Source organism: Molossus molossus, unplaced genomic scaffold (assembly GCF_014108415.1).
Source record: "Molossus molossus isolate mMolMol1 unplaced genomic scaffold, mMolMol1.p scaffold_m16_p_1, whole genome shotgun sequence".
Taxonomy (NCBI): domain Eukaryota; kingdom Metazoa; phylum Chordata; class Mammalia; order Chiroptera; family Molossidae; genus Molossus; species Molossus molossus.
The window spans coordinates 160,392,601-160,419,729 of record NW_023425344.1 but is presented as its reverse complement, the minus strand read 5'-3'; positions in this window follow the sequence as shown (position 1 = coordinate 160,419,729).

Here is a 27,129-nt window from a genome sequence, read left to right as displayed (position 1 = left end):
TCTGGGATACTTCTCAAGTGTTAGAAGAATCATTACTAGCAAGTATTGTGTGTTAATGACAATTTCTGAGAAACAGAGATATGATCACTCTAAATTTTATAAGCATCCCCCTCAAAAGCAGAAATAAGGAGGGAAAGAAGCCTAATTATTATAGTATTGATGCCAACCAGATGAGTGAGCCAGTTTTCCCTGACACTAGTGGGAATGTGGTGGCTATTACAATATCTTCAGGTAAAAGATTTTTCTAAGACTCGTATGGGAGAATGAATGATTTTTATTGGTGTGGAGTTTTATTCCTAGAGTTGTGATGTCCCAGTTCCTTTAGCCCAGTCCTGGAAGATATGCAGCTGTGGATTTAGTAAAGCTAGAAGCAGGGCCAGTGTCCAGAGTTTCATGATGAAACTGGGTCCAGTACAGCATTAGTCCACTAGTCCATTAATGCACTGTGTGGAGTCCACATGGCTGTGGGCCATGTGGTGAATGGGGGCCCTGTAAGCTCCATAAGCCAGGAGTCCAGTGCAGGCAGCAAGAAAGAGAGGAAAAGAGAAAATTTCCTTTGTCTAGGTCTAGGAGATTAAATATTAGGTTTGGTGTCCTTGCAGTGGACATGCCTACTCTGGCTACTGACCCACAATCCCATTTATGACTGACAGGGAGGTAAACACCTTCCCATGTCACTCAAACCTTACTGGGTATGCATCTGAACTGCCTTTGTCCAGGCCATTCTCCCATCAATTAGTAGGGAAAGACTTAGAGAAGGTTAAACTATAGCTCTCCAGAGAAGCTGTGTAAGGGGCATGCCTACATTATCTGGTCTCCCCTTTACTCCTTTCCTGTTAAACAATAACCAGATTATTACAATGACATCATTATCCTCTATTCAACATTGGAAGAGAAGTTCTAGCAAACCTGTAAGAAAAATAAATAAATTTCAAGTGAATGGATTGTAAATGAACCACATAACAGCCATTATTTACCAAAAATAAAAGAGAACTGCTTACCTGAAAAGTACAAGAGGATATAAAGGCAAAACAGTAGAACTCATGAGAAAGCTCTGCATTTTCGCCATAAAACATTTACTCATGAAAAAGTTCATATACAGAATTCCTATAAACTACTAAAAAGCAATAGGAAAATAATTTTAAAATAGATGCTATTTGATATTGAATCTTGGCCATTGCAGACTACAGAGTATTGGAATAGTTCTCCCTCCAAAATTATAAAATGTGGCAGGAATTGGAGTGGCTATTATCTTTGAGAGAAGACAATAAAGGCAAGAGGTCAACATTGAACTTGGAATTTTTTTCCTGAGGATATATTCCAATTCATAGATGGGAGAAAATATCACCTTGACAGAAAGCAGTGCTCTGTTGGATAAGGAAACACAGGAGTTTGAGATAATTCAATGGACTACAACATTATGAGCAAATTTCCAGAGAAAAAGGAACCACTGAAAAGTGAGTTCCAAAACCTGACTTCAAATTCTTCTGGATTCACTGGCTTATACCTAAACTGTGCATATATACACCACAAGAAATCTAACAAAAAACAGAAGGTCACAAAGAGGAAAAATACTCATCTCCACATTTGGCATTTATTTATTTAGCATCCTTGACAACACAAATGTTGTTAATGTTAAGATTTGACCAAAAAAAGTTTCATGTTGGGTATACATTTCTTTAAATTACATTAATCTTTATACTTTTTCAATTGTTGAAAAATATTTATAATGTTAAAAAGAAATAAAAAATAACTGACAGTATAGATGAAAAGAAGTTATAACGGTCATTGCCCCACTGGTTCAATATTCTTAAGGTACAATGGGAAAAAATTAGTCCATCCAAATCAATTGCAAGATAAAGTTTTCAAATGACATATACAACTTATAAGTATTGCCAATGCCTCAACTAATGCAGCAATAATTAAATAATTATCTATTGATTACCTGCTTTATGCAGTCTTGTACTAAAGGAAATGAGAAAATACATATAATATAAAAAAGAAGGGTGCAAACTGAAATGATGCAGAAAATTCCTTTGAGAATTCTGAGGAAAAGGGGATTACTTCTGATAGGGAAGACTTGATAGAAGAACTAGTATTTTGGTATTTGAACCAAATCTTTTCAGATGAGCTGCATTTAATTAACCTGTTGGGGGTAGGTGGAATGCATAATGCCAGCACTTATAAATATTTCTCCCAATTTTCCAATTCCTAAGAAAAAAAGTTAAACTCTACAGAAGAGAGGATTATATCTCTTGTAGTTCACAAAAAAATTATAATTTTAAAGTCTTAGTAGCTATTAAATTAAACAAATTTTCATTCATCTCATCATATGATTGCTCTATAAAAATATACACCTTTGTATCTTTAAAACATTAGTTAAGATCTACCAAAAATATATCAAATGCCTCCCAGAAATTACCAATAATCCTATAATATTTGGCTTTAGGAGTTCTATTAGAATTGTAAAGTAATTGATACTCCGTACCACCACAAGGACTCAAAGGCCAATCTTACTGATATTGGTGAATAATATATGTTCCTACATAAATGAGAGCAAAGTATTGTCAATAAAGATGTTCCAGTTTAACTATATTTGGGTTTGCTGTGTATTGTAATATATATACACAATATGCCCACATTGAAGGGCATAGCTTTCATGTCGTTCAGGGAAGGCACATGCAACAGGGATGAACAAAAATAAATTCAACAAGATTTAAGGATGATGACTGTGTGTAATTCAGAGCTGTGTACCACAAAATTGCCAGAGCATAGATAGATTTTTGAGCATTTTTTTAAGAGAAAGAGGAAGGGAGAGAGAGATAGAACATCAATGTGAGAGAGAAACATCAATCAGCTGCCTCCTGCATGCCCCCTACTGGGGATCAAGCCCACAACCTGGACATGTGCCCTGATGGGGAATCAAACCAGGACCTCTCAATCCATGGGATGACGCTCAGTGCACTGAGCCAAACTGGCTGAGCAGTTTGGGGGCATTTTGATGACTATTTTGTAAATTCTTAACTTCATTATTTTTAAAAAAGTACTATAGTAGGCTCCAATTTACCCTGAACAAGTACCTGGATTATAGGTTGACACTAATTAACTTTGAAGCAAAGCTAACCTCGATACAATTTGTCCATGCAGAATGATGTCTAAATAACTGTTTCTAGGTAGATTGTAGTTAAAGATCTTAAACTTGGTGAGCAAGACTATCTGTAAGAGCATCTTGGTGTATAGCAAATAAAAATCACATGGTAGTTTGAAACAGCTGGAGAAATTAAAATATGAAGTCTTTGAAGCTCTTTTAGAGACCTGGATGTGTGGGAGCATAGAAATGTGATTCAACGGGCCAACGCCCTCCCACAGAGAAGGCTTCTTGGATGTTGCCGCTACTGGTACGTTTTGTGCTGACATAGCTCTAGGGTTAGCCTCTAGCTAGCACCACAGACACCATGAAGAGGACCAACTGAATCAGTGTGAGCAGAAGGGGCCTGCCCTCAAGGGCATTTCCTCTTCCTATATCCTACCCTTGAGGTCAGGATTTTTTTAAATTAAATTAAATTAAAAATTTTTTAATTAAAAACTTAATTTTAGAGAGAGATAAATGATTGGGAGAGAGGAGGAGGAGGAGGAAAAGAGAGAGAGAGAAACATTGATGAGTTGCCACCAATCTCCTGTATGTGCCCAGGGATTGAACCCACAACCTGGATATGTGCCTTGACTTGGAATCGAACTCCTAGGACCCTTTGGTGTATGAAACGATGCTTCAATCCACTGAGCCACCCTGGCCTGGGCTAACCTTAAATTTTAAATATGATTTCCCATTGTCCTCTGGGTGTTCTTTTTGCTACAGCAGTCAAATAATCTACTCAAATCAAAATTGCCCCATAAGTCCCTATATTCTCCTAAAATTACTTCCAACACTTGCCAATGGCATCCCCCACACTTAAGATCTTAAGATGCCCTTTCCTCCAACCATCACCTAGACTTATGCCTTATAACTATCTTCCATGTCTGAGTCTCTCCCATTCCATCTATTGTACACATTACTGCCAGATTAGACAGACATCATATGGTTCAATCACATCACTCCCCTATTCAAAAATCTGAAAGTGGCCACTTCAAAATTATTTTTTTAAAAAATTTACTTATTTTTTTAGATTCCACATATAAGTGAAATATGGTATTTATCTCTCACCTTTTATAGTAAATCTAATGATATCTAGTCATTGAAGTCATTCTGCTCTGTAATTAGATTCACTTTCTGGCTCAGAAATGAACACAATCTCAATACAGTGCATGAAAAATGATACTTAGTATAGATTTAGTAAAGCCCAATAGAACTGAATTTGTAGCTCTTTATTAGCTGTCTTAAATTAGAGTTAAGTATAATTCCCACATTCTCTTTGTTAGAAATATCCATGGAAAGCAGAAACTGTTGTCTATATTAGTGCTCTCCCCATAATATATTTAATATAATAAAATATTTATCAACAAATGAATTTTAAAATAAATAAAAACTAAAGAACTTAAATAAAAATGTATAGAAGTCAATATGAGATGTAATGTTCTGTGCTAATGCTAAGGAACAAAAGAGAATAAATGTTACTGAGAAAAATAATATTTCTTACTGATGTAATTCCCATATAAGTGTCTATTTAATAGTTCATTAAAGTATGAGAGTTATGATGCAATTACTGAAATTTCTATTTTGTGTTCAATGACAAAATAATTCAACCCCATGTATATTTTAAAATACAGCATGAATTCCCTGAAAGATTTTGGAAAATAATTTTGGTGTGTTTATGTTGCAAAATATTGTAGTATAACATTTCTACATAAGTTAGCAGGAAAACATTATGAAAAGCTAAGTTAATTAATACAACTTGCTTTATTACAACTGAAAATATGGCTAATTAATATTCCCCCCAAAGCCATGAGCAGCTACATCTTCAAAGTTATATTTATATTGACACTAATAATGTCTAGTTTCTTATTATTACCCTGTACTAAACTGCCTCAAAACTTTGTGGTATAACTCTTTATTAGGCTTATGAATTCTGTAAGTCAGAAAATCAAAGAGGATACCACAGGCATGGCTTCTCTTTGTGAATATCTGCGGCTTCAGTTGGAATCCTTGAAGGCTTGGAGATGAAATCACCTGAAGGCTCATGGATGCACATGTTTAAAAACTTGTGCTGGGTTTTGGCTGAGACTTTAGCTGGGGTTACTGATCACAACACCTAAAAATGGGCTCTCCATGTTGAAGTTTCTTTGTAATATGGTGGTTAAATTAGGGTTATGTTCTGTGGTGGTGGGGAGACGGAGAGAGAGAGAGAACCAGGTAGAAGCTATACTATTTATTTTTAATGACCTAGCCTTGGACATCACTGCCCCATACTATTTATAATGATAGCCACTTATTTTCAAGGAAGGAAAAATAGATTCCAAATGTTGGTGAGGGCTTGGCAAGATTCTAAACAAGCCTGGAGGATCAGAAAAATATGCTATGGCCCTTTTTGAAAAATACAATCTGTCACATGATTAATGTCTTAAATCTGTCAAGCACAAAGTGTAATTAATGAATTTACCACCTGTATCCCTCATCACTGTACCACTTAGCTACTGCTGCATAACAAATAATCACAAAAGCTCAGTTGCATTTATTATCATTCTCAGAGATTTATGAGTCAGTTTTTATTGCTCTGCTTCAAGACATGGGTCTGCAGACCATCTGGAGTGACTCGTCGGGACCAAAGAATATTTTCAAAGTATCTCTTATTCGTGGCAATGCCAACAGGAGTGAATAAAACATATGGCCCCTTAAGACCTAAAATTGGAACTGCATACTTTCATGATTTCCACATTTCACTTGACAAAGAAACTAGCCAATGAAGTAGTGGAAATATTGTCTCTAGTGGGAATAATTACAAAGTCATGTGGAAAAGAGTTTGAATACAGGAAGGGATAAATAATTGGGAGCTATAAAACAATGTGCATAGTTACTTCATCCAAAAACAATAGTATAAATTCCTGTATCAGTCAGAGAAGTGGAATTACCAATGAATTTAATTATATTATGGTAATTATATCATGCTTAATTATTAGAGGAGCTGGAGAAGTAAAAATTAGTTATGAGAGACAAGGAACTCAGAAGGAGGCACCAATTTACTAACCTGTGAAGTCAAGCTTGAGAGTAGGCTCACCAAGGGAGCACTAATGGGAGGCCCTATGGGAAATTGTGAATTTTGTATAGCAACCACCTCAGTGGTCCCACAGCTATACATTCAGTGGTAAACCTGGGCTCACTCTTGGACAGTAGTTGGGAAGAGCTGGACACTTAGCAGAAGAAAGAAAAGACAAACTACAACCTATAGGGTACCTTTGTATCTATCTGCAGTGGCACCCTACCACAAAAAGGGCCTTCAGAGAATAATGGCTGCTGTTGCACATTTATCTCACCAATTTTGCACAGGTTGCTGTTTTCACCAACTCTGAACTTGCACCCCTATGCAGAAGGAAATCCTGGAAATGTACTTTACTGCTTAATTAAAAATTAAAATATACCACAGTACCTATCAAGCCACTTCTACCTTATATAATATTGCAAACATATTTTCATTTCTAATGTATATCCTTGACTCAAATAGGAGTAAGAATGCAAACAAAATTTCTTATAGTTTTATTTTTAACGAAGTAGTAAGGGATAGCAAATTAGTCTTGCAATTTCAAAGCAAAAATTTTAGATTCTTTTGCTATTAAAAATCTTTTACTTAATGGATGATAGAAAAGCAAAAACTCTCTCTATGTTTATGTTATCTTATAAAAACTGAAAGTTAATTTTGATCCAATTATTAATTTTCAAACTTATTCCATCATCTAAAATTAATTTATAATATATCATTGATCAATAATATATTAGCATGTGTTTTGTAATCTTTAGGACATAAATATAGAATATTAATTTATAATGGCAGCATATTAATTTTGGCTCTTGGAGAAAATCTTGTTTAATTTTAGAACTGTCTTATGCTTTTGGTTGACCTTGACTCTTTGTTATTAATTTGAAAAAAAACATATCTATCTGAAAAGTTCCTAATGAAAACCACAGAAAGTAATAAACCAAAACATCTAAATTTGATTTCAGAATATGTGTAAATTGTAAAAGTCTCATCATGCACAAGCAGCATTTTTGCTACACACACTATACCCTTTTTGTTCAAATTTGTATTTGTTCAAGAAAAGGAAAGAGAAAAACCCCATGCACCTTGTTGCTCTGTGCATTCTCCAGCCTGCAAGTGTCTGAGAAGCTGCCAGAACCTTTGATTTGTTTTGTAATCTTTAAGCTCTTTAAAAGGACCTTGACATTATGCTTACCTTTTCATTTCAGCTACCTATTAAACTCAGACTTTAATGAATTTCTAACTAAAACTGTAAAATTACTTTGCTCATCCTCCTGATGTCACAGCCTATATCATACATCCCTCCCCTTTCCTTATTTGCTCTCGAGTGACATTGAGGACATAGACAGCAAAACACACTCTTTTGTTTTTTGTTGGATTCCCTGGATGCAGAGTGCTCCTTACAGCATCCTTATGTTCTCTCAAATTCACCAAATTGCCCCCTGTCTGTAAGTCATCACCCAAAAAAAGTAATTTAGAGAGCTGATTTTCTTTCTCCTGCGCAGTGCATACAAAGCACCTCATTACATCTTGGTACGGCCTTGTAAACTGCAGAGATGCGATGGCCACTGCAGAGCCTCTGTACTTCACAGTCCTGGCTTCTTCACCCTTTTACTGGAACTCCTTTAATGAAAATAATCTCTTCAATGAAGGAATATTTCAGGTATCACAAACTGAACCCCTTCTCTTCCCCATTCCCCTACTACCATAGCCTATCTGTCAGTTTTATCCCACCGTTATCCTACAACCCCTCCCTGAACTAACTCTCATATAAATCTCTTACTCAACCATCGAACCTTTAAGAGAAATCGGCTGAATTTAGTAAGCTCTTTTTTATGTATTTCTCATCCTCTCTGGGCAAGGATTTTATTGATCCATGAATGTCATGACATTTCCAAGATGATGGCAGTGATAGAATTTTTAACATAGGCAAGACTTGGTTTGGAACAACACAGATGACAAATGGCAAACTGATGATGATACACATTATACACCACAGAATATCAGGGTATAAGAGACCAGGAAAGTTCAGCAATAGATCAACCCCTTAAAATAAAACTACATTAGGAATGAAGCAGTGAGAAAACAAGGGCATCTATTTTTAAGAGAGAAAAAATAATTAAAAAGTGCAAGTGCAACTTATGGTTTAGACCAGGCATTTTATGCCAGTAAGCAATAATTATGGTAGACAGTGTATCTACACTGTTTGTAATTAATTTGTACATGGATAGTTATCTTGTATTATACAGTATTATGCAATGAGAGGCCCATTCTTTTTTCTGTATTTTAAGAAAATAGGGGTTTTGTAAGGTAGGCCAGTGGAATGGTACATGAAATTATGGAAAAGAGATATTCATTTGGAAGACTTTTGTGGCTAAAATAAATTGAGAGAGAAGAAAAAAGAGAGGAGCCCGTGTGGCTCAGTGGTTGAGCATCAGCCCATGCAGCAAGAGGTCACAGATTTGATTCCTGGTCAGGACACATGCCCAGGTTGTAGGCCCAATCCACAGTGTGGGGCATGCAGCAGATGGCCAATCGACGTTCTCTCTCACCGGTATTTCTCTCTCTCTCTCTCTCTCTCTCTCTCTCTCTCTCTCTCTCTCTCTCTCAAATCAATAAAGAAAACAACTAAAGAAAAGAAAGAAAGAAAAGTGAAGTCAGATATTGGAAGTTTACTCAAGAAAAGGGCTGAAAAATGAGGGCTAAGAACCAATAAAACATAAGAAAGAAAGCTTACTTTTATAAAGAGTGATTATTTTGATTTCCCTGGGAAAAAAATAAATGAAAATGAAATTGTTCTTGACTGTAGTTTACCCAAAGGTTTACTGACATTAACTTTATAATATTCATATGAAGAGCTTATGAAATGTCTATCATCCATGTGCCTGAGGAGCAAAAGCTCCTCTTCCTAGGATAATAACTCAGGTGTCCGCAGCAGACAAAGCTGATTTGCTAGAATCCTTGCAATGCAGTTTAGTTAGATCATTCTGCAAATTACCTGGTTCTTCCCACCTCTATCAATAACGCATTCTCAAACAAGAGGTCAAAATGTCAGTAATTTGCAGCGAATAAGCAATCTTGGCAACCAAGTGCAAAAGAAAATGTAAGGAGGAGAGAGCCAAAGGAAAGAATGCCATTGCCACTCCAGTCAATTCTGCTCTGTAGCTAGAACTCCAACCTAAATATGAGAGTCAATCAGCAGTTTCAAAACGGCACAATACAGAAAAATATCCTTTAATATTCAAGTTTCTCATTTTTTTTTCCTGACAGTTTATAATTACAGATAATGTCCTCATAAAGTGACCAAGAGAAAACTGGAAACAGAACACTCCCGATTAGGTGTTTGGAGAAAACTTCAAATTTTTATCCTACTAGTGGCTAGCAGTGAGAGATCTGATAATGTAGTTTGGAAATATACACTGAGCATGTATTATGTTCTAAGCAATGTTGAAGTGTTCTGCTTTATGCAATGACAACCACAGCTGGCCTCTAGACTTTCCCATGATAATATAGTAGGCTTTTGTCCTAGGGCCTCTCAAACTGCCCTGCCTTCTTCTCAGTCAGTTCTTGCATTCGTACAGCATTTATCCAGCTAATTATAAGAGATCATAGCAGATACATCACATTGAATTTTACAAGTGTTAAGAAAAAAATTCCCCTCATGTAAATATCAAAGTATTAAGAAGAGTGGACATGGACAACTAACTGGGGAAAGGGCAGGGAGGGAGGGGGAGGGGGAAATCAGTGGGGGACAAAGGAGAAACATCTGTAACAAAAATTAATTAATAAAAAACTAACTAAATAAATAAAAAGTCATAGTGTAAAATCACAAGTGTATTATGCAAAGGAAATCAACACCTGTAAACGAATGTGTCTAAGCACATATTTCAATTCTTAGAGTTATTAATCCAAATATATTTTTTTGGCCAACTTCAGACTGAACTATTTTATCTGGAAAAACATGTTGCAATTTGAAAGGGAAGATTTCTATCCGTTCGCAAGCTCAGTGACCTTGCCCGTGAATGGTACCACAGCAAGCTCAATTTGTCCAGGGTGAGGAAGATAAAATTTCAGCACTCACCTGCTAGAATAGAAAAGGCAGACATGGTCAACATGATCAGGCAAATCTAGCAATTTCTAAAGCAATATATACACATCCAAAGAACCCTCATTGTTCAGACTGTCTTTGCGTGTGGTGGTTGGAGTACAAGGACAGTTGTTTTCCGGCTAGCTGTAAGGCTCACTTAAATATGTGTTGATCAGCCATCTATGCAGAAAAGATTCATTGTTACATCCAAAAGCCAATCTTTAGTATTTCCAGTTTCAATGCAATTGAGCTGAATAAAGGATACAGCTTATTCTCCCCTAATTTTTTCTATTTATATCCTCACTCAGTGACAGGTCTGATGCACAGGAGTGGGCTCTTGCTCAACACATCTGCTCCCCATGTGTTGCTGAGTCACACATACTTTTTTCATTACCGAAAGTAACAAATATTTATTTTCTCCTTGACAGTCCCACAGAGTTGTTGAAGCAGAAGGAAAAACAAGTGAGATTCCATTCAGCTTTGCTCATAAAAAGATCACTATTGGTGTGTGTGTCTCCACTACTAACAGAGTTGTGGAAACCCTGGACTTAATAAATAATGGAGTAATGGAAATGATTAGGAATGAGTAAAGGTTAAAAAAAATGTATATAGACCTAGAAATAAAAGTGTTTGTAATTTCTGAATACATCTTGTAGGCAAACATGTATATGTTTAAAGATTGCCCTACATCTGAGTTTTCTCTAAAGCAAATATCTGTAAACACAAGAGAAGCTTCAGGAGACATCTGAAATCTTTCTCCCTCAAATATAATAACTATGTTGATCATTAACTATTATATGAGCCTGAAATGAAATCATGTAGTGTTATCTAAAGGTAATACCCGGCATAAATTATATTTTTCTCATGACAATATCAGAGGGCAGAAGTGAAAAGGTAGGATTCTCTGTTCTTTCTTGTAATTCTATATTAGTAATTCTTTCTTTTTTTTTATTTATTTATTTTTGTTACAGATGTTTCTCCTTTTTCCCCCATTGACTCCCTTCTCCCTATTCCCTCTCACCCTGTCCCCAGCTTTGTTGTCTATGTCCATCGGTTATGCATACATGCATATAAGTTCTGTGGTTTATCCCTTCCCTCCACCCCTTCTGAGGAATGTCAGTCTGTACCCTACTTCTATGTCTCTGGGTCTATTTTGTTCATCAGTTTGTTTAGTTCTTTATATTCCAGAAATAAGTGAGATCATGTGATATTTGTCTTTCTCTGCTTGGCTTGTTTTGCTAGTAATTCTTTAAAGGGCAATTTGCAACTTTGGACTCAAACATAAAACAATATCTAACCTAGAAGACAAGCAAGAAAAACAAACAGACAAACCTGTATCATTCCTCTTAATCAGGTTTATAAGTGAACTACACTCCAAACCTATCTTTAGTCTCCTCAAAATTCTTATAAATGAATGTCATTCTGATTTGATCAACTGATCACTGTTCCACACTCTTCATAGAGAAGCCCAAAATGGCTGCTGGAAAACACTACTAATTTTTTTTTTCTTTTTTAGTTTTAATAGTCATCAACTTTATAGTGTCATAATTTTTTATAAGTGAGTTAAACGAGGTTCACTTATTAACTATAAAAGCCCTGGAAAGAAAATTTCACAAATCATGCTGTTGCCATCTTATCTTGCCACTGCCTCTCTCTTAAAAAAGACAACACATTTAATTCACCATCATTAAAGATATTTGCTTAGAAAGAAATTTTATGAACTCAGAAGATTGACTTCATACTGTGACAGTGAATTTGCCTTATCTCTAGACTGGCTTATTTGCTATCTTAATTGCCTATGTGTGAAATCACAAGCATTCACAGAATAGGCTTTACAAAGGCATATTTGCTGGTATAATAAACACTTTCCTTACATAATCTTGTAATGGGCTTAGCATAGCTACACATATTTAGGAGAGGGAAAAAAAACTTTCTATCAAGGTGGCCTAAATCAAAAAGAATGTTAGCTGACTTGAACATCAGCGGCTGCTTTGTGACCTTGATTACCTACATTCCCCTTGCTTCAGAACCCACATTATGCTAATGACCCTACTTCCCAAAATATCTAACCTTCTCACATCTAGTTAAGCTAGTGCTGTACCAAAACCATAGCTCACCCAAATGCTCAGGTGCTTACAGAAAGTGCATCCTTTCCAGTAAGTCATTTTGGCCACTGCAAGTGTTCATGCATAAAACATACAAACTAGTTCAAGAATTTCCATGAAAACATGTGCTCCAGAATATTTTTCATAACTTTAAAACCATGTATTTTACTTTTTTATTGATTCATTTTTGTTACAGATGTTTCTACTTTTCCCCTTTTCTCCCCTAGACAACCACCTCCTGATCCCCCCCTCCCAATCACCACCCTTCAGCCGTGTTGTCTATGCCCACTGGTTACTCATACATGCATGTAAGTTCTTTGGTTTATCTCACCCACCCCCTCCACCCCCCTCCTCTGAGGTCTGTCAGTTTGAAACCATGTATTTTAAATTGTACATCCAATGTTATTATGGAGCATAGACTGTGTTTAAATATATTTAAAACATTAAAGAATTATTTTCCTACCTACAGTTTAACTAGTACAACCTTTGTGTTTATCTTTCAAAATATATGACATAAGATGTTTAAATTCCTTTTACTTCTATATGTAAAACACGACTTTCTGCTTAAATGTAAATTCTCTGTGGAACAGGAAATTCAACCTTAAAATCTAATCTGTTTCCTAGTCTTAAAAATCATTTGACAGCTCTCCAAATGTAAAGTATACATACATTTTGAAAGTTAACCTTCAGGGAATATAAATAGAATAGAGAGAAGCACCTTGCTGTCTCATTATGTGTGCAAATGGCATAAATTGATTCAAAATCTATTAAGATTTATCTTTCAAAACTAATACTCTGCAGTTCGAAGGTTACTGAGATAGGTTCTCTTTACAACTTGACATGTTTTATTATATCTCAAAAGTGTCTTAAGAATTCACATATCATCTGATGTTTATCTAGGTTATTGGCCCTTTTCATTCATAGCCAATCCAAAATATTTCTTTTCAGAAAGAAACTGATAAAACCTCAATAGCATTCAAGAATCATTTTCCAGTAATGTCAACATCCCAATGGCCATGCAGTAGTAAATTTTGGAAAACTGGTAGTCTATTGTATTAACATAAACCTACTTTTACAGACAGATTTTTTTCAATAGCAAGCTAGCTACTAAGAAAGGTTTAACTCTAGGAAAAATGGAGTGTCTTTAAATATATCAATTCAAAAAAATATGATGTGGACAGAAAAATAATTATAAAATGAGTGTGAAAATAAAGGCAGCCAATATGGATAAATCAAGCTCCAAACATTTTTCTCAAGAGTAGAATTTTGGCAAAATACCAAGATTATAATTTCAGCATTCTATTAAATTTTGCATTCATAAAAGGATTCAAATATGATAACAGATTGCCTTTTTTCCTCATGAAACATCCATCAACAATCGGCCCTACATAGCCACGGGTTCCACATCTGCACATTCAACCAACCAAAGATCAAAAATATGTATTTTTTAAAGATGTTGCAATGGTGCTGACATTTACAATATAGTTAGGCCTACTATTATTGAATCTACACTGAACATGCACAGACCTTTTTCTTGTCATTATTCCATAAACAATACAGTACAACTATTTATATAGCATTTACTTTGATTGGGTATTACAAGTAATCTAGATATAATTTAAAGTATACAGGAGGATGTTTGTAGATTATATGGAAATATTGTGTCACTTTTTTTTAAATTTATTTATTTATTTATTTTTGTTACAGATGTTTTTCCTTTTCCCCCCACTGATGCCCCCCCGCCACCCTGCCCCGTCCCCAGCTTTGTTGTCCATGTCCATTGTTCATGCAAACATGTATGTAAGTTCTGTGGTTTATCTCTCCCCTAACACCCCCTCTTCTTGGGATTGTCAGTCTGTATCCCACATCCACATCTCCGGGACTACCCCATTCCTCAGACTGTTATCTTCATTGTATTCCACAAATAAGTGAGATCATATGACACTTATCTTTCTATGTTTGGCTTGTTTTGCATAGGATGACACTTTCCAGGTCCCTCCATGTCATCTCAAAGGATAAGAGATCTTTCTTTCTTACAGCTGCATAGTACTCCATTGTGTATATGTACCACTGCTTTTTTATCCATTCGTCTACTGATGGACATTTGGGATGTTTCCAGATCTTAGCTATTGTAAATAGTGCTGCTACAAACATAGGGGTACATATATTATTTCTAATTGGTGTTTCAGACTGCTTAGGATATATTCCTAGAAGTGAAATCACTGGGTCAAATGTAAGTTCTATTTTTAAGTTTAGAGGTAACACCATATTGTTTTCCATAGTGGCTGCACCAGTCTGCATTCCCACCAGCAGCATGCTAGAGTTTCCCCTTTTCTCCACACCCTCACCAACACCTGTTTTATGATTTGTTGATGGCGGCCATTCTGACAGGTGTGAGGTGATACCTCATTGTTGTTTTAATTTGCATCTCTCTGATGATTAGTGATGTTGAACATTCATTCATATGTCTCTTAGCCATTTGTATGTCCTGTTTGGAGAGGTGTCTGTATAGTTCCTCTGTACATTTTGTAGTTGGGTTCTTTGTCCTCCTTTTGGTGAGTTGTATGAGCACTCTATACATATTGGAAATTAACCCCTTATTTGATATATCATTGGCAACTAGGCTCTACCATACAGTGGGTTTTCTTTCCATTTTGATGATTGTATCTTTTGCTGTGCAGAAGCTTTTGAGTTCGATGTAGTCACATGTGTTCATTTTCTTCTTTGTTTCTATTCCCTTAGGTGTCGTTATCAGTGAAAATTCTGCTGTGTATGATGTCTGAAATTTTGTTGCCTACAGTTTCTTCTAGGATTTTTATGGATTCATGAGTCACATTTAAGTCCTTTATCCATTTTGAGTTTATTCTTGTGTACAGTGTACACAAGTTGATGGTCTAGTTTAATTTTTTTGCATGTAGCTGTCCAATTTTCCTAACACCATTTATTAAAGAGGCTCTCTTTACTTCACTGTATGCTCTCACAACCTTTGTCAAATATTAATTGAGCATATTGCCTTGGGTCCATTTCTGGGTTCTTTATTCTGTTCCACTTGACTATATGCCTGTTGTTGTGCCATTACCAGGCTGTTTTGATTACAATGGCTTTGTAGTATAACCTGAAATCTGATAATGTGATCACTCCTACTTTGTTCTCATTTTTCAAGATTGCTGTGGCTACTTGGGGTCTCTTTTGGTTCCATATGAACTTTTGAAGTATTTGTTCTAGTTCTGTGAAGTATATCATTGGTATTTTGATGGGGATTGCGTTGAATCTATAGACTGCTTTGGGTAGTATGGACATTTTAATGATGTTAATTCTCCCAATCCATAAACAGGGTATGTGCTTCCACTTTTTTATATCTTCCTTTATTTCTTTTTTCAATGACCTGTAGTTTTCTGCAAATAGGTCTTTTTTTCCTTTGGTCAAGTTTATTTCTAAGTATCTTAATTTTTTTGCCACAATGGTAAATGGGATTGTATTCTAAGTTTCTCTTTCTGTGAGTTCATCATTGGTGTATAAGAATGCCATCAATTTCTTGACGTTAATTTTGTATCCTGCTACTTTGCCAAATTCATTTATTAAGTATAGTAAATTTTTGATGTCATCTTTGGGGTTTTCTATGTATAGTATCAGGTCATCTGCGAATAATGACAGTTTCACTTCATCTTTTTCAATTTGGATCCCTTTTACTTTTTCTTCCTGCCTGATTGCTGTGGCTAAGACTTCCAGTAGTATGTTTAAAAAAAAGTGGTAAAAGTGGGCATCCTTGTCTTGTTCCTGTTATTAAGAAAAATGCTTTTAATTTTAGCCCATGGAGTATGATGTTGGCTGTAGGTCTTTTATATATGGCCTTTATTATATTGTGATATAATCCCTCTATTCCCACATTGCTGAGCGTTTTTATCAGAAATGGATGCTGGATTTTGTTGCAGGCTTTTACGGCATCTACTGATATGATCATGAGGTTTTTATTCTTTATTTTATTTTTGTGGTGTATCACATTTATTGATTTGTGAATATTATACCAGCCTTGCATCCCTGGGATGATTCCCACTTGGTCATGGTGAATAATTTTTTTATGTATTGCTGGATTTGATTTGCTAGCATTTTTTTTTAAGATATTGGCGTCTATGTTCATCAGTGATATTGGCCTGTCGTTTTCTTTCTTTGTAATGTCTTTTTCTGGTTTTGGAATTTGAATTATGCTGGCTTCATAAAACAAGTTTGAAGTCTTCCTTCTTCTTGAATTTTTTGAAATAGTTTGAGGAGAATGGGTGTTAGTTCTTCTTTGAATGTTCAGTAAAACTCCCCCATGAAGCCATCCAGGCCTGGGTTTTGTTTGCTGAAAGACTCTTGATTATATCTTCAATTTCCTCCGCTGTTATTGGTCCGTTCAAGTTTTCTATCTCTTGTCAGTCCAGTTTTGGGAGACTATGTGTTTGCAGAAATTTGTCCATTTTGCTTGGAATGTCAAATTTGTTGCCATATAATTGTTCTTAGTAGTTGTTAACAAACTTTTGTATTTTTGTGTTGTTACTTTTCTTTCATTTCTGATTTTGTGTATTTGGGTTCTCTCTCTTTGTTTCTTGGTGAGTCTAGCTAAGGGTCCATCAATCGTGTTTATCTTTTCAAACAAACAGCTCTTTCTTTCATTGATCCTTTGAATTGTTTTTTTGGACTCTATGTTATTGCTGCTCTGATCTTTAATATTTTCTTCCTTCTACTTGCTCTGGCGTTTTCTTTTTGTTTGCTCTCTAGTTATTTAAATTGTGAAGTTAGATAGTCTATAGTCTATTAGATATTTTTCTTGTTTCCTGAAGTAGGCCTGTAGTGCTATGAACTTCCCTCTCAGAACTTCTTTCGCTGCATCCCATAGATATTGTGTTGTTGTGTCTTCATTTTCATTGGTTTCCAGGAAGTTTTTAATTTCTTCCGTGATCTCCTCAGTAACCCATTCATTGTTTAATAACATGCTATTTAGCTTCCATGTTTTCAAATGTCTTTGCATGTTCTTGTTGCAATTGACTTCTAGTTTCATGCCATTGTGATCTGAGAAGATGCCTGATATGATTTCAATTTTCTTGAACTTGTAGAGACTTAGTTTGTGTCCTAACATGTGGTCTATCTTTGAGAATGTCCCATGTGCACTCAAGAAGAATGTGAATTCTGTCATTTTGTGGTGGAATTCTCTGTAGATATCTATTAAATCCATTTGGTCTAGTGCTTCATTTAAAGTCTCTGTTTCCTTGCTAATTCTTTGTCTAGAGGATTTACCCAGTGATATCAGCCAGATGTTGAAGTCCCCTGCTATGATTGTATTGCTATCGATTCCTCCTTAAAATCGTCCAGAAGATTTTTGATATATTTTGGTGCTCCTATATTGGGTGCATATATGTTTACCAAGGTTATATCTTCCTATTGGATAGATCCTTTCAATAGTATCTAGTGGCCTTCTTTGTCTCTAGTTACGACCTTCATTTTGAAATCTATTTGTTCAGATATGAGTATTGCTACCCCAGGTTTTTTTTTTCCTTTCCGTTTGCTTGGAAGATTTTTTTTCATCCCTTCACTTTCAAACTATGTGAGCCTTTTGTTGTGAGGTTTGTCTCTTGTAAACAACATATAGATGAGTCATGCTTTCTTATCCAATTAGCTACTCTGTCTCTTTTTATGGGAGCATTCAATCTATTTATATTTATGGTGATTATTGATATGTATTTATTTATTGCCATTTTTGTTTAGTGTGGTTATATTTTTCTTCCTATTTCTTCTACTAATTACAGCTGTCCTTTTAACATTTCTTGCAGTGCTGGTTTGGTGCTAATGTATTCCCTTAGCTTTTTTTCTTTTTCTTTTTTCTTTTTTTTTTTTTTTTGGTCTGGGAAGCTCTTTATTTCACCTTCTATTTTGAATGATAGCCTTGCTGGGTAGAGTAGTCTTGAATTCAGATCCTTGTTTTTCATGACCTTGATTACCTCATGCCAGTCCCTTCTGGCCTGTAGTGTTTCTGTTGAGAAGTCAGCTGAGAGCCTTATGTGGTTTTCTTTGTAGGTAACCTGTTGCTTATCTCTTGCTCCTTTTAGGATTCTCTCTTTGTCTCTAATTTTTGGCATTTTGATTACTATGTGTCTTGGTGTGGGCCTGTTGGGGCTCTCTGTGATTCTTGAATTTGAATGCCTTCTTCCTTCACCAAATTAGAGACGTTTTCTGTCACTATTTCTTCAAATATATTCTCTAACCGTTGCTCATTTTCTTTTTCTTTGGGGACTCCTATGATGTGAATGTTATTACGTTTCTAGTTGTCCCACAGTTCTCTTAAGCTTTCTTCCTGTTTTTTAATCGTTTTTTCTTTTTGGTTTTCTGATTGGTTGATTTTTTTCTACCCTGTCTTCTAATTCACTGAACTCATCCTCAGCTTCCTCTACTCTCCTATTTAGACTTTCCGATGTGTTCTTTATTTCTGATATGTCATTCTTCATTTCTTCTTAGTGGTTTTTAATTTCCAACTGGTTGATTTTCAACATTTCTATGTCTTTACTCATGGTGCTCATGTCCTTACACATGCTGTTGAGCTTCCTCAAGATTATGGCTCTGAATTCTAGTTCTGTTAACTTGCTTAACTGCATCTCATTTATCTCATCTTCGGTAGAGTTCTCTTGTTCTTTCATTTTGCTTTTGTTTCTGTGTTTCATCATTTTGGCTATCACAGTAGACTTTGGAGTCTGCTAAATTTTCCCTGTGTGTGTTGGTGTTCTGCTGTTTGTGTCTCCCTCTCCTGGGTTTGGATGAGCCATGCCAGACCCAAGTTAAATACCATGGTCAAGTCTTACTTTCCCGGTTAGAGTTGCTAGCACAGGGTTGGACAGTTATCCTCTAGCTTTTTGCCTGGAGGCTGTCAGTAGTGGTTACTGAAGAGCCTTGGCTGCTCAGTTGAATGAAAAACTCCCTCTGGTGCTGGGCATAAGGGGATTTCCCAAGGGTGGGGCTGATGCTGGTTGTTAATGGGCCTCAATTTGCATTTCAATAGCCACCTGGTGTGGTTGAATCTCCAATGGAGGGGCCATCACCTCTACCCAGAGCCCTGGGAAGCAGTAAGATGACCACTGTCCTGTGTGGCCGCAACTCAGCAAAAGCTCTGAGTGCCTTCCAAATCTCGAGTGTCCCCACACAGTTCCAGTTCAGTCTGCCCTCCCTCTGCTGGAGCCCATGGTGAGTGGCTGTGGCTATGTTAGCGTCTGTCCTGGCTCTGCACTGTGGAGCCGCTTGGGAGTGTAACTCTAGGGCACTGCTCACAGTTAAGGCTGCGGTCAACTGTGGGCTCCCAGCCCCCATCTCGTATCTCCACAGTCCTACCAGAATTGAGTCAGTGTCCCTGGTTATGTGGTCCTCCAAGCTGCTTTTCTGTTGTTTTTCCTCATGATTTATTTTTATTTTTGTTGTAATTCCAGTTTGGTCCTGGGAGATAGTCTGTGTAGCTTCCATTCACTCTGCTGCCATTTTTTCCTTGTGTCACTTTTTATAATGGACTTCAGCATTGGCAGTACTATATCAGCAAGGTGTCCTATAACCAATCCTCTGCAGATTTTGCAGGACAAATGTGATTATTTTTTTGTCTCAAGTGAAATATTTTGATAAATGGTGAAGACCTGAAAGAAACATGTGGAAGTAAAATATGATTCTTTAACTTTATATCTGTTACAGCTCATAACATGAAATTAATAATAAAACCCGTGGCCATCTAGGCCTTCTTAAAGGCAGGGGAAAACATTCATTGGGAGGGTAATTATTACTAGGAAATGGCTGTGATATTAACATTTCCTGAATGTCATAGAAACGTGAAAACAAACAAGAATATTAAGGTCTCTCTCTTCCAGAGATTTTTGTGTTTTCATCATTAAAATAATCCAGCTTTCATGATTTCATTATTCTTATCCTTTAACATTATCCATTCCTTCTTCCAGGGAATGAGGAATGCTGCTCAGAGATGAGTTCTTGAAACCTTGCGGCAATCTGAATAGAGGAGTGTATGTAGCTGATCCAGTGAGTAAGACACTGCAGTCAGTCCCAACATGGACTGAAGAGATCAATTTTCTGTCTTTAAAGATAAACATATTCCTGATGTTCACTGTAGGTACCACAAGCTAACTTTAGGGAGAGAGAAACTTAAACCATCTTCTAAGAAACAGGTTTTTGTTAGTAGCCATCTGAGATTAAAAAGTAATGTTCTTAGAAAAAATACCATCTGGTTAAAATAATGAAACAATTTTATAAATAAAAATATGTCAAGAAAGATCTTTTATTTGGCTATTGTAGGTATTCCAAGAAATATTTATGTCTAAATTACTAACCAATGGCATATACATCTGCAATAAAAGTATTACACAGAAATATGCTGTATCAGGTCTGTAGATAATGTATTTATACATTACATGCCTATTCAGTTATTCTTTTCCAATTTATATTATGTAATATTCTTTTGAAATGTATCCAAGGATAAAACTAAAATGTTTTCAAAAGAAAGATCTAATAAATAAAATAGTAAACTCCAACAGCAAGAGCTCCATTTCAGTTCCTTTCTCATTGGTCAGGAAAACTTATAAAAATGTGTATTTAAATAAAATATTTGGCCAACATAGTAAAAATGACTGATGTACTGGCAATGCCTTATTTAGGAGTATAAGAGTTTAGAAAAGGAAGAGAAGAAGAAGTAAAAAATTGGAGAAGATTGAAGGTTCTGGAAGGACTTAGAGCTACTAAAGTATGTGCCATATTTATACTCTATGGAAAAAGTAATTCTCATAATATTTTTAGCAGTTCTATATCCAAACATCTGATCAAAGTTAAATCTTGAAGTGGGTAGATGAAACTAGAACATAAAACACAAGAAAAAAAATCCAAAGATAAAAACTTTAATATGTTGATGTCATTCGTCTAAATACCTAGTCATGGGAGACCCCAATTCAGTAAGAAATGTTAACTCTGTTTAATTAAGAGAACATTAGTGCATTCTAGCATTGGAAATCAAGGCTCATCCATGATCATAAGCTAATAAATGGCAGAATTGAGGTTTTAGCATGCACTATTATAATTAGAAATCAATCAGGCTCCCATGATGGAAATCAAGTCTTCCTAAGTACCTTGAAGTTTAGTACAGAAAATGAGTAGTCATTAAATGTTGATTGACAAAAATACCTTGAGTCCAGGGAAATACCACTTGAACTTCAAGGAGCGAAAAGATTTATCCACAATCTTTAACCAGGTCTCCTCCCTAACTCATATACCTAATATTTCATTTTTGTTTTCCATGAGATACTACTTTCAGAAAAGTTAAACAAACAAAAAAGGAACCTTTCATATTATACACCCTCATGAAACTTGCCCTTGATAGCTAAATTTCTCTCCACTTCCCCCAATGCATTTTACCTGGAACCAAATCTAAAAGCATTCATAATGTGTCCAATTAAGGGGCTCTATTTTTAAGGCTAGGAAAAGGCATATCTATTTCTCTGTAGCTTTATGATAAGTTGACCTGAGAAATGAATTTTTCTTTTTTTTATTAAGATTCTACCATTTAGAAAAGTTAAAAATATTTATCTTATAATAATTGAGATAACAATGACATAGGAAGAAAAATATAGGAAAATATAGTGACATTCTATGTTTTTTAACCTTCACCCAAGGATATTTTTCCATTTTATCTTTAGATAGAGTGGGAGTGGGAGGGAGAGACACATCGATGTGTGAGAAACACATCAATTGGTTGCTTCCCACACAACCCCAGCCAAGGTCAGGGACCAAATGCAACCGAGAGGTACATGCCCTTGACTGGAATCAAACCTGCGACTCTTTGGTCCTCAAGCCGATGCTCCAACTGATGACCCATATTGGCCAGGAAGACATTCTGTATTTTTATTTGCTACATGTGGCACTCCAATTTGCTAGAGGAAAATGTAAACTCTTCAGGAAATGTAGTGGTGAGTATTCAAGGTAATTTGGATTTTTATATTAGATATCACAGATGTTAAATGCATTCCCAATAGGTAATAATCTATTTAGGGAATAAACATCAGCCTGTTTTTTAAATATTTATGTAATACTTTATGCCTAAATATTATCATTGAGCTCAAATAATTTATACAGCTACAAACATGCAAACTTTACCCACAGATGTAATTCAAGCAAGTGTAAGTATCACCTGTCAGTTGGCTGTTATGAAAACAAATTATAATTAAAACAAACTTAGATTAATTTAATTTCTTTAAAGTTCTTTGCAAATATAGTACAGCTATTTGAAAAATAAAAACTAATTTGACTTCCATTACTCATAATTAGCATTTGTTAATAAGGCACGGACTTTTAAACAAGCTGTAGTATCTCTGCTTTCAAGAGTAGAAAAATTGACTATTATTAGATTTTAAACAAAAGTAGTTAACCTTTAGTGACTTGCCTAAAATGACCCAGAATTATGAAATTTTCATAAAAACTTTGCCACTCTAGGATATAATCTTTTTGTAGAAAAAAATTATTTCTTCTCCAAACATCCCACCCCGAAGACTGTCAACTCTGTAAGTTGATGATATTTCATGATAGTTTGAATATCTTCTCTTCTTTTAATATAAAAATCAACATTATTAGCTTTGTCAGCGCCTTCAATTTTGCAAGTATATAAAAAGGTCTTTTATACTTTCAGAGAATAACTGAATAGAAAAAGAGAGCCATTTATCCCAAGATTTTAATTTCCATTTTACATTTATTTTAGGCAAAGAAAACTTTACTTAAACACGCTGTGTGAATGCACAGGATTGTCACAGACCACCCTCCTCTCCTGCCCCTATTCACAGCATTCAGGAAACTGTGCTTACCATTTCGTTGCTCAGTCATGTCATCCTGCCTCTCTTTTCTTGTTCAAAGGCTTTTGAAATCCCCTTCCTTAACATAGATTCCCATGACTAAGGAATACAAAAGAAGGAAAGCTAATGTCTCTGCCCCTAATGTTTTCCTTGCTTGCACATTTGTCACGTGCAGTAAAACCACTCCTGGAGTAGTGCTTGCGGCACTTTTCTATCAAAGCTTGCATAGCTATATGCTTCATGCAAAACAGATACCGACTTTTTAGGCTTTATATAACTGAGTTCGAGCATATGTTAATTCATGAATGTTCTCTTCATTTAATGTATCTTGAAATCAGGGACATTATCATTTTCTAATAACTCTGTGGATCCTGTACAAGGTGTTCATGTGACATAATAAACAGCATGAATCAGAATTCATTAGAAATTTGCTCAGTGCCATGTTGAAAAGTTTGCAGAGACTTAGAGTTAAATTGTGTGTGCCAGTGAGTCTACTTGGTTTAAACAGACAGCAGGTATTTCACTGTCCTAAACTAAGCGTATGCTCCATGTGTTAATGCATAGTTTCAAAATGCTATTAAAATATATCTATAAAGGTATTTGTCAATGAATTATAAAATCTAAGGGTTGAAAAAGAAGTCAAATATATTGATTCTCTCACTGACTGGAAAATAAATAAGTAAATAAAGATAAGAAGAATTTTAGGCCTTTCGGGGTACATCTTACAATTTCCTGTTACATTTCAAATGAAGAAGGTAATTAATTGCCTCCTGACATTCATTTACAAAGGTGTATTTCATCAAATGTCTTCCCAGAAGTTAAAGCTGACTGTTGTCCCCAAATAGGGTAACACTGAAAGGTCCATTTGTTCATATGGTATACACAGGCAGTAAAGTCATTATGCATTTTGGGAGGCTCACTGTGTCTTCAAAATTCAAAATTAATGCCCTGGCTGGTTTGGCTCAGTGGTTAGAGCGTCGGCCTGCAGTCCAGAGAAACCCAGGTTTGGTTCCCACTAAGGGCGCATACCTTGGTTGCAGTTTGTCCCCAGCCCTGGTTGGTTGTGTGGGTGGCAGCCACTCAATGTGTCCCTTTCACGTGGATGTTTCTCTCTCTCTTCCTCTCTCTCCCTCCCACTCTATCTGAAAAAAAAAAAAAATGGAAAAAAATGTCCTCAGGTGAGGAAAAAAAAAAATCAAAATTAACAATATATCTACAATGCATGAAATAAATCTGGTACTTCTCATTGCCTTATCCAATTTAAGCGTTATGATAACTGAAGCCAGTAACTGGAACCCAACCATTAATTACCTCTCTTTCACAAACTAGAAAGTGGGTTCAGAGAAAATAAGTAATTGCCTAAAATTATATTTTATAAGTATAATAGGAATACATTTTTATCAATAGCCTGAATTTTTAGTCACTATGCTCATCCGAATCTCAAAATATCTTTGCTAGAAATCTTATCTAAAATGATAGGTACTAGAAGTTGATAGATCAATGAAAAATGTCTGATAAGGAAATAATTTGTCTTAAACCATTTATTAAGTAAACGAACATGGAAAGAGGGATTGACATATTCACATATTTGTCAATATTTTCATATAAGCAAACTTTTTTTCCAGTAGGTATATAGTTTTTCGTTCTCCACAAGGCAGGCACTGAGATAAGTATGGTTTATTTGGAAAGTGATCCCCAAAAAGCACAACTAAGAATTCAGGAAAAGTAATTCAGAGATGGGAGAAAAGCCAACAATGGGTAGGTTTAGCCATGGCTACTGAATTTCAGTCCCACTAAGCACTGTTCCAGGAGCCGTGTGGTGCCCGTAAAAGTGGATAGAAAAGAATATCTTTATTCAATGATCCCCGTGCCTCGTTGAATCAGGGTTGCAGCTGGGGGTATTAAATCCCTAACGCTTTGGGTGATGTTGGACCTGGACTGAGCATAATTCTGTAGCCCTAGAGAAATCTCTAAGGCAAAAAGAGAAATGCAGGTACTCAGTAGAGGACACTGTAAAGGTGCTGGGCACTGAGCATTGAAATTCTAGGTGATATGGATGGAGTATCAAACATTAACAATGTCTGTTACTGTTATGGATGGAGATGGGAGGGTCCCTGGCTGGATTTACTCATCACTTTTCTTGATTAAATTAATGCTAGTCTCTATTTTCTATAACTATAATTTTCATTCCTTTAAAGTAGAATGAGAAATGAAAGTTGGAACACATAGTGCAGAATCCTTTTGGTGATATATTTTTTGTAACTTTATATCCTTTCCCCAAACCTTTAAAGTCATTTCACCCTCAAATAATTCTATATCATGCTTTTTTAAAGCTTTCTATAACAAAGCTCCCTAATGACTGAAACAACTTTCTTTCATTCTGCAATATTTCAGCAGTATACAGAATAATACCTATCTTAATATATATTTAATAAAAAGAAAAAGGATTATCTTGAAGACTACATTTGAAACAATGCTGTGTGTTCCCCTAAACCTTTTAAATTGGGGGGGGATACAGGGAGATATAATACTGAGACTCCCTTATTCTTAGGTTGGGTTTACATCTCTGAGTTCTGACTAGCATATTTTGGGTAGAATTGGTATATACCACTTCTAGACTCAGCCAGAAAACCACTTCTATGATCCTGCATTCTAACTATTCATCTTCTGCAGTGTTTTGGAGCTTTATGCTGAAGTTGGGAAAAGCCTGGGACCCTAACTGACCAACAGAAACAGCTTGTATTGACTGTGACACATGTGCTTATTAATAAGCCACTGAAATTTAAGGATGTTTATTTCAGTAGACATCTTACTCTGAATAATACAAAAATTAGAAAATTGAAGTGGGGTTCTGCTGTAACAAGCATAAATTGTGTTGAATTGGTTTAATGGTCAGCTGATAGATGGTAAGAAAAACAGATATTGCAGGCTGAATGGCTGGAGATCCATATTATGTATTGAACACATTTGGTAAACTGTCACCTATGCTTTGTATCTGCCGAACTTATTCTAGGGGAGAATGTTAGAAAGCAAAGCCATTAATGGTATGTGTTGGTATCTGCTGTGTTTGGTAATATGTTCTAATTAAAGAAATGAACTAAGAAAAAATGGATAGGGTGACAAGCAGAAATAAAAGAGGATGAGAATCTAGATATGTGGGGACTTCCTATTTACTTCTAGACCCCAAACAGTAACAGACAGGGCTCGGGAAAGTCTTTGAACAGAGTGACTCTGCCTTGTGCCCAAATTCAGATTTTCTATGGACCCTTCTTAAAGAGCATTAGCAGAGTGTCAGAGGGTTGAAGATGAAGAAGAATGGATATAAGCAGATTCTTGCACTAACTCTAAGAAAGATCTTTAGGTGTAACTGCAGACACAAGGAACTGACAAGAAACAAATAGGTCAGAAGACACAAAGTTTGTGACAGAATTCTATTGACAAAAAAGGAAAACAAGAGCCTGTTATAAAACAACAGAGGATTTGGGGGGGAATTAAATAACTATCTTGAGGCTAACAATGGGTGATAAAACCTATACAGTCCTCCAGAAGGGCATGTTCTGCACCACTTAATTCAGATGCCTACAAGAAAGATAACACACAAGGAACAACCTTTCTGAGGGCTGAGCCCCCTTATGGAGACAATAAATAAAGAAATTCCTCCCCAGAGACTGGAATTATAGCCTAATTAAGGATAGAAGACCTTTATAATTTTCACCAAGAGGTTTCAGAATTTCTCTATACCAGAGTCTATTATATAGAACCCATTCTTCACTTTTCAAATGAGTGTTAGTTCACTGTTAGGTGTTGTGAAGAGGGGGCTAGATAAACAATCTTTTATCAGTTTATAGGATGCTGACCCAGTGAAAAAGACTGTGCTTCATCTGGAGATTCTAGACTTTGAA